At 47.3% G+C, this 14,882-nt stretch overlaps 1 protein-coding gene across 4 annotated transcripts in view; it reads left to right on the top strand.

The window, feature by feature from the left end:
• LOC138756797 (PALM2-AKAP2 fusion protein-like) overlaps positions 1-14,882 on the top strand; it is a 194,128-nt gene that overhangs the window by 19,479 nt on the left and 159,767 nt on the right. For 3 of the 4 annotated variants that reach the window (XM_069923197.1, XM_069923217.1, XM_069923209.1), the window contains exon 1: positions 9,213-9,482. The exons of the other annotated variant lie outside the window; for it this stretch is intronic. The gene's annotated coding sequence lies outside the window, so the exon portion shown is untranslated. Of the gene's footprint in view, positions 1-9,212; positions 9,483-14,882 lie in introns of those variants that run through there. 4 annotated transcript variants of the gene reach the window in all.

Here is a 14,882-nt window from a genome sequence, read left to right as displayed (position 1 = left end):
CCAGAGCTGGCAGGTCAGAGTCCAGCTGCAAGGTTTTGAGGTGGTCAACTGTGAATCTGTCCTGTTGGCCGCCAATGTCTAATGTGATCACCACGACGTCTCTCTGCAGTACCTTGAAGGGGCCTTTCTATGGGCACTGTGGGGGGATCCCTTACTGTCCTCTGCATATGAAAACATTGGGTGTGGACTGCAGATCTGCTGGAATGTGGCTGGGTGATGAGCCATGTCTGGATGGTGACAGGGGGGTATTTGTCTTCTCACTTGCTCTTTCAGCCTGTGCAGGACGTCTAACACCTATGGATCAATGGGTCGAGGGGTTGAAATGTAGGTCCCCAGGGATGGAGAGTGGTGCACCGTACACCATCTCTGCGGACGATGCTGGTAGGTCCTCCTTTGGTGCCGTGCGGATCCCAAGTAGTACTCATGGGACCTCGTCCATCCAGTTCGGCCCGATCAGTCGGCTTTCAATGTGGCCTTCAGGCCACATGTGGCGTTCAACCAGTCCGTTTGCTTGGGGATGGTAGGCCGTCACATGGTGGACCTGGCTGCTGCAGAATTTCGCCAGGTTGGACCAGAGGGAGGAGGTGAACTGCACTCCTCGGACCAATGTAATGTGGGTCAAGACTCCGAAACGTGCAATCTAGGTGGTGCGGAACACTTGGGCGCACGTCTCTGTATCGCACGCAGCCATGGTTATCGTCTCTGGCCAGTGGGTGAATCTGTAGATGGTTGTGAGAAGGTACCTCGTACCCTGGCTCACTGGGAGGGGGCCGATGATGTCAACTTGGACATGTTCGAACCTGCATTGCGCCGGCTCAAAAATCTGTAGAAGAGCTATGGTGTGCCGATGTACCTTGGCACACTGGCATTGTAAGCAGGTTTGAGCCCAAACTGTAATGTTTCGGCAGAGTCCATGCCACATTAACTTGTCCAAGACCAGGCAGACCGTGGACCTTACGGAGGGGTGAGATAAGCCGTGGATCTGGTCAAAAACCCATCGTCACCAGGTCACGGGTAGGATCGGCCTTGGGGACCCGGTGGAGATGTCGCACAGTAGGATCAGTTCTCCTGGTGTGGGGCAGAAGTTTCAGACCTTCAGTTTGGTGATGGCCATCTGGTATGCCTGGACGTCTGCGTCCTCCCTCTGGTCCTTGGCGAGCTGGGCAACGTCGAGCCCTCCAGAGGTCACAGCGATCATGGGCCGAGACAGCATGTCGGCTACTACATTGGCCTTGCCAGTAACAAGGCAGATGTCTGTGGTGAATTTCGATACGTAGGAGAGGTGCCTTTGTTGTCTTGCCGACCACAGGTCCAAGACCTTGCTCAACGCGTAGGTCAACGGTTTGTGATCTGTGTAGGTGGTGAACACTCTGCCCTCTAGCATGTAGTAGAAGTGCCGTATCGCCAGGTACAAGGCCAGCAGTTCATGGTCAAATACACTGTATTTGAGCTCTGGTGTTCAGAGGTACTCACCAATCTTCATTGACCCATTGCTCTAGCACCGCACCCACTGCTCTGTCTGAGGTGTCAGTTATGAGGGCCAGAGTGGAGGGGGGGTAAGGTGGGATCCGGGTGTGCCAGTACCATGGCCTTCGCCAGTGCTGCCTTGGTGGCGTGGAAAGCTTCCCATGGCCTCCAGCATCCATTGCAGCATCTTGTCACCAAATTTGACGAGGCCAAATAGGGGCTGCATGAGGGTAGCTGCTCCCAGGAGGAAGCGATGGTAAAAGTTGACCATCCCCAGGAACTCCTGTAGTACTTTGGTTGTGTTCAGCCTGAGGAAGTTCTAAATATTCTCCACCTTGTCGGGTAGTGGCGTGGTGCCCTCTGAGCTGATGCAGTGCCCAAGGAAGTCTATTGTTTACAGGCCAAACTGGCACTTGGCCAGGTTCACCGTGAGCCCGAACTGCTGCAGTCTGTTGAAAAGGCAGGTAAGATGCATCCTGTGGTTGCTAGCATCGGGGCTGGCAATGATGATGTCATCTAGATAAATGAAGATGAAGTCGAGGTCCCTGCTGACCACGTCCATTAGCCGCTGGAATGTCTGGGCCACATTTTTAGGCCCAAAAGGCATTCTTAGGAATTCAAAGAGGCCGAAGGGTGCGATGATGGCCGTCTTCTGTATGTCACTGGGGTCCACCTTGGAGAATACCCTGCAGCTTCATGGCGAAATCCTGGACGTGTGGGATGGGGTATCTGTCTGGGACCGTTGCCACGTTTAGACGTCAGTAGTCGCTGCACGGACACCACCTGCTGGAGCTCTTCTGCACCATGTGGAGCGGTGAGGCCCGTGGGCTGTTGGAACGGCGGACAATCCAACTCTGCCTTGGGTTTGTTGGAGCTTGTCTAGCGGGAGGCTCTGGGCTCATACGTGCACTGAGGGGCCGGGGGACTCTCTGTGGTTCTCCACGCCATGTGGGGGTTGGAGTCATCGAAGTTCGGTGCCAATAGAGCCAAGGTATTTGGCCAGTAGGGAGGTGTACTCATCTTGGTCCAGGGCGTGGATTGCCGGTGGCAGGAAAGAGAGTCTCCGTAGGGTGAGGGGGAAAGACTAGAATGTTGTGGCTTTTATTAACTGGCATCTTGTCACATCCACCTGTAGTTTGCGAGCCCAGAGAAAATCCGCTCCGAGTAGTGCCTGTCCCATGGCCACAATAGTGCACTCCCACTGAAAAACAGCGTCTGTGATGTTGATGGTGACCAGGTGGGTGTCGTAGCTGGGAATGGAGGAACTGTTGGCCGGTTGCAAGGATTGTTTCTCGCCTCAATATATGTGGGTGGGATGAGGCTGATCTCCATGCCTATGTCAACGAGGAAATCCCTCTTGAGCCTCTGGTCTCTGAGGTAGAGTAGGCCTTTCTGTGTGCCAACCGCTGGGGTCACTATCGGCAGCCGGCCTGCCTGTTTCCCATCACCATGTTGATTTTGGTGGTGGGATACGAGCACAGGAGGGGGGGGGGGCTGCACCGCCGAGCATTCTTGCACCATCGGCAATGGTAGAAACACTGTTCTTCTCCGCACACCTCTCGCGTTGCTGCTGTCCCACAGCTACCGCTGGTGTTTCTCATGAGCTGGACGGTGCCAATTGCGTAGATTGGTTGTTGCTCGGAGGGAGCTCTGCTGTGGCGTGCAGAACAGTCTGTGTGCCTCCTTGGCTACAAGGTATGGGGGCACTGAAATGCATGTCAAAAACTGCTGAGGATATGTGTACTGGTAGTTTTGAGAGGAATAGGGCCTTGAACAGGAAACAGTCTGTGTGCCTGTCTGCCAGGGCCGCCATCTCGTGCATTAGCTCAGGGGGGTTTCTGTCACCCAGGCCCTGCATGTTGAGGTTTCTAATGACGCGCTCGTACTGGCTGAGCTCTAGAGCATCCAGGAGGAAACATCGGAACTGCTCATACTTACGCTCCATCGGTGGGTTTTCTATGAAGGAGCTTACTTTGGCAGCTGTGGTGGTGTCCAGGGCGTTGATGATGTGCCAGAACTTGGTGTCCCCTGAAACGATTCTCCTGATGTGGAACTGTAACTCTGCCAGCTGTAGCCAGTTCCTGGGCTGGCTTGCCTAGAACAGCCGGAGATGTACGCCCACCGCTTTGGTCGCAGGTGCTGCGACTGTGGATTCAGCCAGTTTGCTGCATTCTTGTGCGATCAATGCTGGTTCCAAAACATTGGAACCATTGGGGTCACCACTGTAGCGACTGCTGCAGCAGCGCTACCGAGTAAAGAGATGTCCATACAGCATGAAGGTGAACCAAAGAATGACTTTATTGGTTTGAATTCCCCATGTCTCCGCGCTAACCCATCCACTTCCAGTGATGTTCCCACCAGCTTCCAGAAGTGACATCATCGTGTCGCGATGTCACTCTCCGGCTGGCGGGCCGCTACACAGGAGTGGAGGGCACCTTAGCCTGCACATGGCGCAAGGCATGGGCTTCTCGGCAGTGAAGGGGAGCCTGCATCATCTTGGACGATCCGTGTGTTGCGGCGATTTGGCCCGCTACAAAACCATTGCAGGTGCTCCTGTCCTGAGCAATGAAAACTCTCAATCAATACGCTTTTTAAAGTGCCTAATTGATTGTAAACTACTTTGAGGTATCCTGAGGTCATGAAACTAAGTTCTTTCTTTCATGTGCGTTTCGAGGTAAACTTGTTTGAGAAACACAACTCCTTGAGTTTCTATGAGTACTTCTTCCATACTGGAAGTTTGGATCATTTTATACAATTGATCAGTAACACTGCTAATTTGAACATGCAAATAGAAGTTTGAATTAAGAAAAGATGTGGCATAGTCTTATGATCACTGAATGTCACAAACTAAAATATTATTTCTTCAATTGTTTCATGCCAAAAGGTTCTTTATTAAATATTCATGACATTAGCGGGAGCTGACACTCTTGGCTCATTCTTGAGATAGTAAATGTTTGAGGCATTGATCCCGTAGCATAATAGCCTTAGAATTATCTGTCAGCGAGACAAGCATTCAAGACTGCTACTAAATGAAGCAATGCCTGCAGGCAGACTTCTGCAGTGTACAACTGGGATACCACACAAATGGAAAAAAGCAGGGCTGGTTGAAACTAGAATTGCACATAAATTCGGTGTCAAGTAAAATGGTCCATGATTCACAAATAAAACTTGAACTGCCAACAGGCAATACAAAAAAGTTTGAACTATAAATAATCTGCTAAATAACAAAAGGACAGATCATGTTCAGCAGAATCAGGATGACCTCATGTTTATGGAAAGCAGAAGACGGGAAACTAGATGGTGATCAAAGGGATGGTGAGGGTTTTAGCCACAGACAAACCGAAACCAAAGTGCAGTTAGTCAATATTATGAAGATGAAAGTGGGAAGTCTGAGTGATGGAGTGGATGTGATTTCAGGAACTAATTGAATTGAATTGATACTGTTATGAATATCAAGATATGATGAAAATCTTTGTTTTGCATGCTATCCAGCAAGTCAACCGATACGTAATGCCACAAGTAGTTCAAGAATTAAAAACAAAAGTACAAGTGATAAAAAGAAAAGGAGACTACATTGGGTCCAATTCAACAAGCAGAGTATGAAAAGTTTGATTTACTTTCAGACTGATGCCAGGGAAGGGAATGGAATTGGTGGCTTGGAATACTATTTGTGAAAATGACCATGATGACAGGTTTGATCTTCCCAATATTAATCTGGATGAAACATCTGCACAGCTAGTGCTATACATTGGATATACAGTCTGATAATGTACAGATTGTAGAGAGATGATGGTGCAGTAGAACTAGATGTCCCCAGTGTACATACGGACACTGACACCATATTTTCAGACAGTGCTCCTGCAAATAGATGAGAAATGTGAAAAAGAGCAAAGATGTATCCTCAGCTGAATATCATAGGAAATTGTGTGGATGTGGGAAGAGAGGGTTGAACATTGCAAATGATTATCCTGCTGAGAGTAGAACCCAAGGAATGCCAGTGGTGTTGGAGGAGGAGGGTGTTGCATACAGAGCTACCGACATGGTTGGAAGGAGAAGGAGGGAGAGATCTCCTTTTATCACAAGCACAAGTGGTGTCATCCACAGAATGATGCTGCAGCTGAATGTTATCTCCAGTAAAGGTAAACCTTCCATAATTGGCCAGATCAAGCTTGATACAAACAATATAATACAGTGAATGAGCTGTCCAATAAACTAGAAGTGTATGCAGATTCCAGGGAAAACAGTAAGGTAAAATTTGAGTGCAATTGTACACTTGGGAAAGCTCATCAGCATGCATTGCTTCTATTTGAGTATCTCAAGGCTTGTAACTTTTCCTCAACTCCCCCAAAGAATTGTTCAGACCTGTGACCTCGTTAGCCTGTATTGTTTGCCATCACCCCAGGGGATCGAAGCTTTCTACAGGGAATCCTTTGCCTGCATGAGCACTGTGTAGTTTAGGCCTGGCGCTAATGTTTGAATCGCGGACCTAGAGAGGGCATCTGCCACGACATTGACTCTACCGGATAAGTGTCAGATGCGCATGGTAAATTCAGAGATGTAGGCCATGTGGCTCTGCTACCAGGCTGACCAGGTCTCCAAAACATTTGAAAAGGCAAACATTAAAGGCTAATGGGCAGTGAATACCGTGAATGGCCTCCTTTCCAGGAAGTATCTGAAATGGCGCACCACGAGATAAAGTGCCAGCACCTCCCTATTGAAAGTGCTGTATTTGAGTTCTGGTGGCCTCAAGTGGCAGCTGAAGAAAGCTAGGGGTTTCCAATCCCCGTCCACAAGCTGTTCGAGTACCCCACTGATGGCAGTGGCAGGTGCGTCAATGCTGATGGAGGTGGGAACATTTGTCTTTGGGTGTACCAGTAATGTGGCATTGGCATCTTTGGTTTGTTGGAAAATGACAGAGGCTTCATCGTCCCATACTAGGTCTTTCTTTGTTGCAGCCATAACGGCGAAGAGTGGCCACATGATCTTGGCGGCGGCTGGAATGAAGCGGATGTAAAAATTGGCCATGCCCACAAATTCCTGCAGGCCTTTCATTGTGGTTGGCCTGGAAAATTGGCGAATGTCATCCACTTTGGCCAGTAGGAGTGTCGCGCCATCCCTGGTGATCCTGTGGCCCAGGAAATCGATGACCTCCAGTCCAAACTGGCACTTGGCCAGGTTGATGGTGAGGCCGAAATCGCTGAGGCGGGAGTATAGCTGGCATAGGTGGGAGGTGAGTTCCTGGTGATCCCTGCTGGTAATGAAGATGTCATCCAGGAAGATAAAAGGAAATCCAAATCCCTGTCAACTGCATCCATAAGGCACTGGAATGACTCTGCTGCATTCTTGAGGCCGAAAGTCATGTACAGGAACTCAAAGAAGCCAAAAGGCGTGATTATGGCCGTCTTGTTGAGGTCATCAGGATCCATGAGGATCTGATGGTAGCCATGCACCAGGTCAATCTTCAAGAAAATTTGTGCACCATGCAGGTTGGCTGTGAAGTCTTGAATGTGAGGGACAGGATAGCAATCTAAAATGGTGTCATCGTTGAGGTACCTGTCATCCCCGCACAGTCACCAACCACCGGTGGCTTTCGGGACCATATGTAATGATGAGGCCCATGGGCTGTCAGACCTCAGGACGATGCCCAGTTCCTCCATGAGTTTGAACTCTTCCTTTGCCAGTTGCAGTTTGTCTGGAGGTAGGTGTCCAGTGCGTGCATGGTGGAGGGGGCCCTAAGTGGTGGTGTGGTGTTGAACATCATGCTTCAGTATGGGGAATGTGAATTGGGGCCTGAGGATTGCTGGGAACTTGGCCAAAATGTGGCTGTATTTATAGGTGGGGGTTGACACTGAGGCAAGTTGTGGGACTGGCGTTCCTGGCTCCTCAAGTGGGAAGGTCTGGAAAGTTTGTGCGTGTACCAGTCATTTGGCCTTTAGGTTGTGCGCTCGCAGGAAGTCAGTGCCCAGTAGTGGATTTTGTACAGATGCAAGCATGAAATCGCAGCGGAATCTTAGTCAGACTGCCACCCGCCATTTGCCAAAAGTCTTTATAGAGATGTTGTTGGCTGCTCGCAGGGTGGGGCCGTGGGGGTCTTGTGTGGGTGTCGAGCCTGTTGGTGGGATGACGATGATTTCTGCACCTGTGTCAACGAGAAACCTGCAGCCTGTGGTCTTGTCCATAATGTGGAGAAGGCTGTCTACATGGCCAGCCGACGAAGCCATCAGCGGCAGCTGGCCTGGGCGTTTCTTGGAAACATGCAGGGCTGCCGACATTTATGGACATCTGCCCCTCACCTCTGGTGGTAGAAACACCATTTGGTGTCCACTTCTTGTGTGCCCTGCAGGGACATTGTTGGTCCCGGGGTGGTGGGGGTTTGGTTTGCAGCTCCGTTTGTGAGTGGGTCAACTGGCTGACAGTGGACTTGGTCTCTCGCTTTGGCAGCGACTTACCTGGGGTTGCTGAAATCCACATTGGCCAACATCAGCTGGATGTTGTCGGGCAGCTATTCTATAAACACCTGCTTGATAACAAGGCATGGTTTGTGGCCTTCTGCCAGTGTGAGCATTTTATCCATGAGGGCGGATGGTGTTCTGTCTCCCAGGTCATCCAGGTGTATTAGCCTGACTGCCCTTTTGTATCTGGAGAACCCGTATTGTATTTACATTCCTCTGGTGGGTTCTGTATGAGGTCGTCTTCTGGTCCGAAGAGCTGACGACATGGTAGTATTTGGTGGAGTCGGAGGTGATTTGCTTTTTCTGGAACTGTGCCTCCTCCTGTCTGAACCAGGTGTGGGGGAAAGTAGGTAGTTTTAACGTCACGGCACTAACTGCTGCACTGTCCATGCTGAGGGGTCCAGAGATGTCTGGACCCCTCCTCAGGGTCACCAATGTAGCGGAGTGAACAAATAAGACTATAAGACTAGCAGTCGGTGGGCTCGTCTGCACTCGAAACATTTACTTTTCTTTCGCGCGCTGCATTTTAAGGCCACCAGAAGATCCCGCCCCTTACCCTGGAAACCACGTCACCCCTGCGCCTGTGGGCCTGGAGCCTCCACTGGAGGAGATGAACGCACGGCGCCACGTTTGACGCGGCTGCTCTGCTGATGTGTGCATGACACACTGAGTCAGTTCGCCTGACCATCAATTATGTGGACCGCCACAATCTTTGACTCTCTGTGGGGGCTGCGGGACCTGCTGAGTTTCTCCACGTGTCTGCATGTTGCTCGACTCCAACATCTGCAGACTTTCTTGTCCAACTCCAGTGCGGAACAGTGTGAGAGTGGAGAAAAATGTTTCCATCTGTGAAAGACTCCAAAACTAGAGGTCATTCATATAAGGCCGACAGGAATTATTCCATGGAAAAAAAAACCAGGGACACATTTCTCACTCAGAGTGGTGAGGTGGTCGGGCTTGCTGCTAAACTGAATAGATTGATGCCTATGAGAATAGATGGGAGAGGGTGGATCACAAGCCCATGTCAGTCAGGTGAAAGAAGGTCTTGCGGGCAAGCACAGGCCCGAAGGGCCGAACGTTCTCTCCCTCCCTTTGCTTTGATTGGAGTGCAGCGACCTTCTGCACACGAAGGGGTGGAAGGGTTAATCACGAAAGAGAAAGGATTAAATTCCAAAAGCATGAGTTGTTTTTTTCAAAAGTTGGGACCAATTTTGATTGGATTAGGGCTTCTTCTCCCCCCCCCCCCCCCACCCCACCCCACCCCAAAGAATGTGATTGAACAGCAGCGGTTCAATGAGCGAGAGTGGAGGCAGCGCTTCTCCCCATCCATCCTGCTCCAGATAGAGAGACTCACTCACAGGCGCACGTTACCTGCTTTCATTCATTATTTAGAGAGAGAAATAGACCCACGCAACACGAGGACCAGGAGACAGAGGACTGGCCAGAACTGTCCTGCAGAGACCCGCCCGGATATTTAATCAACCTCACTGCAAACTGCACGTTACCGTCCCCCGGTGTGGGGTCGAGCCAGCGTTAGGGCGCTCACTTGCCCAAACCAGCAAGGTAGGTGTGTGGAAGCAGAACGTGAAACACATACAAGGGAAGGGGAGAGAGGGGGGAGGCTGTATTCGAGCTGAACCTGATGAAGCCGACGAAAGTGTCCTCTGCCCTGTCCCAACCCCCGATACGGCGGCGTCTGGAGCAGCGCTTTCTGCACGGGGTCCGGCGGCTGAGCTCGGGGGTCCCGGCGGCTGGACGCGCGGTCAGCCGACTCTTCGCGGACGGGGAAGGTGTGGGGAGAGGCCTGCTGGTGTGACTCGCTTACAGGATTTTGTGGTGTCGTTTCTCGTGATGCCTGATTCTAGACTCCCCCAGGGATGATTGAACGATGGGGTCAATTTCGACAAATTGTGTGCACGTGTATCCACCGCTCGGAAGCCATTCGGCCCAAGACGTTCTGCTGGTTCACTGACACTTCCAGCTCCCTACCCTGCGCCAGCCTCCCCCCTCCTTTCCCTGACTCGCACCTCCCACAGAAGTGCAATCAATTCATTCTCCAACAGGGCATCCCAGATCCTGCTAACTCAGTGTTTGGAGGGGAGGGGAGAACTCCTCTCTGAAAGTTACATCTCTGGTCCCTGACCTTCCTGTCCCCAAAACTTGGTTTATGCCCTTGTGTATTTTTTTTTTAAAGCTAGTCATAGTTTTGAACACTGTCATCACCTCTTTACACAAAGGAGAGCAACAAAATTTTCAGTTTCCATCTCTAGAGCACAGATGAGGGGTATGCCACAGGAACATTAACAAAAAGAACCGCGCTGAGCTTTGTGGTAAGATATGGAGATCAGTGAAAAGGAAATTGCTGAGAGGGGTAGATCGTAAGGAATGTCTGCAAGGAGGAGTGAGGCTCAGGGAGGGAATTGTAGAGTTTGATCCAGGAAATTGAAGATCTGGGAGGAGTATTGAAAATCTGACATGCAGAAGGAAGGCAGAGATCTGAGGGTTGTACAACTAAGAGCTCTGCAAAGGTAGGTAGGGCCCAGCCTGTAATTGTGTAGTTCTGTCTTGGTCCATCTGGGAAATTGATGAGGTGCACACTGGAAAGATGAATAGCCTGCTGGGTCGTTGGAGCTGTACATTGTTGTCTTGTTCATTAATGTCTGCAGTACAGAGAACTGAAATACAGTGTGTTGGTTATTAAAGGCACTTCCTCTTCTATTCGAATGATCAAGATGCTGTCAACTTCACCATCAGTCGTGCTGTATCATTCCTGAGTCCATTCACCCCTCAATTCCTTTCCATCTGAGCTATTCCATCTCTCCATTCTTCCACCTTAGTTCTGTCATGCTAAGTATCCCTGCCAAAATCATCATTCTGAATTTTGAACTATTTGTTTTCTCTCTAATTTTGTGCAGACTTTTCCAACACGAATGCTGTGGGGCTTTTTGTTTGTTAATTTCAGGACTACCTCATACTGTAGGAATGCCAACCTGAAATCTACCTGTACAATTATTTATCCTTCAGTATCTTTTATTTCTATGATGTCTTTACTGTCTTTGTCCCAAAATGTTAGTGAAGAATCATTTGTGGATCATGCAATAGGAGGTGACCCCCTTTCAAATAGATAGTTTCTGAACACAATATAACGGAGCATGGAAAGGTTTAGGGAGGAAATGCCATTCAGTCATGGAGCAAAGAAATCTGGGATCACTTGGCCAAAAGCAAAGTACAGAGATTGCAGAGGCCAAAGAAGGCTATAGAGATAGTGAGATGCTGACCAATGAGGGGGCTAAATAGAAGACTGAGAATTTTAATTCTGAGTTGGTTTAAGCCCTCAATTTGTCACAGTTCTGAGGATGTTCACAGCAGATGATTTCCAAAAAATACAAGCCAAGCTGCAAGTGAAAACTGCTGCATTTTAGGCTTGCAAAACTTACATAAGTACAGCAAACCAATGGAATATCAGGACTTTAAAATGATTGCATCGTAGATCGAGTCCTGGTCATATGTCCCTCTAATTACCATGAAGAGTAAATTGCAAAAACCTTCCAAAGTGTCTGCTAATATCCTATAAAAGTAAAAATAAATGTAATATGAAATGATGGATGCCTCTGGAGTATTGGTAGAAATGAGAATCTCTACTCTTAAGTACTGTAGTACTTAAGGGTATATAAATAGGGTAGAGATTCTTCCTGTGAAATCAACTGAACATGCAATGAAGTAACAGTTGTCCACCGAACTCCACGTCAATGCATTTGCATTGTTGAATAGTTTCCCATTAGTTCTCTCAAGAAATTTGTTGGCAGTGAGATGCAACATTGTCACAAGGAAGATCGGGAAGTGTGCTTTGGTAATGTCCTTATTTGAGACTGGTCCTCACTGAGAATGGTTCTGCTGTGGGCCTGTCGGTCACTCACTAAGGCTACTCGAACAGCACTGCTCAAATCCATGCATTGAAACAACAATCCACAAAAGCACCGCCATCACCTGCAGATTCCTCTCCCCTCCAAGTCACATATCATACTGGCTTGAAAGACATTGCTTTCCTTCATCATTGGTTGAAATCCTGGAATGCCCATCCAACAGTCTTATAACATCACCTTTAGCACATGAACTGAAGCAGTTCAAAATGGTAGCTCACCATCACCTTCTCCAGTAGGTTTAGCAATGGATAATTAATGATACCCTTACTGGTGTTACCATATTCTGAGAAATGATTTTTTTTTTTAAAAGACAAAATAAGGTATGTTTTTTTGTACCAAAGGAACTAGGTCATTATCCCGGAATATATATCCAATATCAGTGGAGTTTGCACCTTTACCCGTGACCTCGTGAGTTTCTTCCAGGCTCTCCAATTTCTCGCCACCACCCAAAGATGTACGGTCTGGCCAGTGCGGGTTATCCCGCAGTAAATGGAAAATTGTGGTGTCATTGCTGCGCAATTGCTCAGCTAAAGGAGGTGTAAGGCACTCCTTCTCTATGATGACCTACAGGTCAGCCTTGGGCAAGGTGTAGTACCTGTTTAGCCTCCCAATCAGGGTCACATTAAGCCATGGATTGTGGATGATTTTTGCAAGCAGATTCTACAAATTAGAATTTATAGTTGTAAAATTAAAAACAGTGGGCAGATGAATCTGCTGATCAATGGCCAGGGTTACCTGTGGACACTGCAACTGAAGAAGGCAACAGGAAACCACTTCAGTATTTTTCCCTTGTATTATCATGAACTCAATATCGACTACGATATCAAAGGAGCCTTCACCGAAGGAGAACAGGGGAGGCAACAACTACAATTCTGAGAGTTAGAGATTGTGACAGATGGAGAAACATCCTGAACGACAAGGCACCTGAATGATAAATGGAAAAATCTGGAAGATGGAGGGGAGGGGTTGATGGGTACATGGGAAGAATAAAATGTATAATTTGTGTCAATGGGTATTTGATGGTCAGTGCAGACTCAGTGAGTTTCTGTGGTTGACTTTTTTTTTTCAGACATTAAAAGGAGTAAATAGAGAAAGTATGTTATTTCCTTCAGGCCAGAGGGTGAATCCAAATTAGTTGGGGCACTGTAGTGTGATATCAGAGTCAACCCCACATGCAAGTTAGTGAGAAATAAAATCGAGTGGCTGGAGAGGGGAGATGAACTGACTAATTTTTGTTCGGCAAGACCATTAGAGCACATGAGCCAGGGAAACAATGTGTTCGCCACAACCATAAGCAAGCTTGAGTGAGTCTGAATGACGAGGATATATTCAAGAATTTGGTTACATATGGGACAACTTTCTGTTCCAAAATGCCATGTAGATGTGTCTTTACTGATCTCCCAGCTGGCAGGAGATTGAGACCCCAATACTCTGGAGCACATTGAGGTGTATTTGAGTAGCAGAAGGAGAACTTTGCAAAAGGACTGTGCACTTGTGAGATGATGTAGGCTGTGAATATTGTGAGGCTTCCTGATTTGATATGATTCAAGCTTCTGAGTTGGTGGTTCATTTCATTGGGAAGTAATGGCAGTTTCAAACAGTGTTTGTTTTCAGCATGGTGGGTTTTTTTTCCTCGTACTTATAACTTTGACAGAGGCCTTTTGGACATCGAGTGTACTTCACTCCAGTTTTGTGTGAACAGGTTCTTGAATTTTTTTTAAAAGGCTAATATAACTAAAGAAAAGTGTTTGTGTATCAAACACCTTTTGCTGGGTACATTTTAGTTAAGAAATGGTTCTGGGCATTTTCTTAGATAATGCTCATCTGGTTGGTCAATTTGCCTCTAATTCATTTTTAGGATTTATTGTACATTTGGCTCAGTTAGTCTGTGCTAGGACAGGCGATGAATGGAATTTTTTACCAAGAGGGTGAGGGGATGCCAAGATAGCAACTGGTCTGTAGGATGCATGGATATGAGCTTGATCGCATTATGTGCTGTAGGGCTGGAGTAACTGTGGGAGATTGGATTTCCAAACGTTGATCTGGTATTCTCAGATGCAGTACCTACATCATGCAAAGCCCAGAGGAAATGTTCAAGGACCAATGTAATGATTAAGCTAAGTAATTGTAGGAGAGTTGTTACTTTTTAAATGAAGCACAATCTGTAGCAGAAAGGAAGTGAAACCTGCAGCACAGTTGTAGGTTTGGTCTTCCGAGCGAGCCACATGGTTGGCAGCTGTGGGGAAAATAGGCCAGAGTCTTTATAACTCTGTCATCCACTGAAATCTGTTGTATGTACATGCTGCAGAGGAGAGTAGGAATGTTGGTGTCACCCAGTGCATTAACCCATGGACCTCCTCTCTTCCCAGACCATACAGAATCCTTAGTAATGTTTTTTGTGCTAATGTTATTCATAAATTGTAATTTCTGTATATCACTGAATGTAATGTGAGATAAGCAACTAGCAACATTAAAATTACACCTTTAAATTACAATATCGTATGCACTGCCTAAATGTATTTACATAGTTTCATGTGATTGAAGTGAAAATTAGGTAAGAACACAATAGAATTCAAAATAAAATATAGAATAATATGTGATATAAATGTAATATTTCTTGGATTATAAGAATACTAACAACATTTGTTTTGTAAAACCTTTCTACATTAAATTACATTATTACTAAATGAGCAGAAACCTTTTTAAAATTTTCTTCTTTTTCTTTAAGTGGTTCTCAACCTTTTTCTTTCCACTCACATACCACTTTAAGTAATTCCTATGCCACAGGTGCTCTGTAATTAGTAAGGGATTACTTAAGATGGTATGTTGGTGGAAAGAAAAAGTTTGAAAACCACTGTTTTAATCTTTCCTAATTGACTTGTTAAGTGCACGGTTTTAGAACTCCAAAGGAAATGGGCCAATGACAATTTTTCTCAAGCAAGATATTTCAGTAACAATTGGGTCTAGAGCAGTGATTTTTAACCTTCCCACTCACATACCAATATAAATTTGGTTATGCCATAGTTGAAGGATTATGTGC

This window comes from Narcine bancroftii, chromosome 1 (assembly GCF_036971445.1).
Source record: "Narcine bancroftii isolate sNarBan1 chromosome 1, sNarBan1.hap1, whole genome shotgun sequence".
NCBI lineage: Eukaryota > Metazoa > Chordata > Chondrichthyes > Torpediniformes > Narcinidae > Narcine > Narcine bancroftii.
The sequence above is the reverse complement of the archived record's forward strand: the minus strand, read 5'-3'. Positions and strand labels throughout refer to the sequence as shown.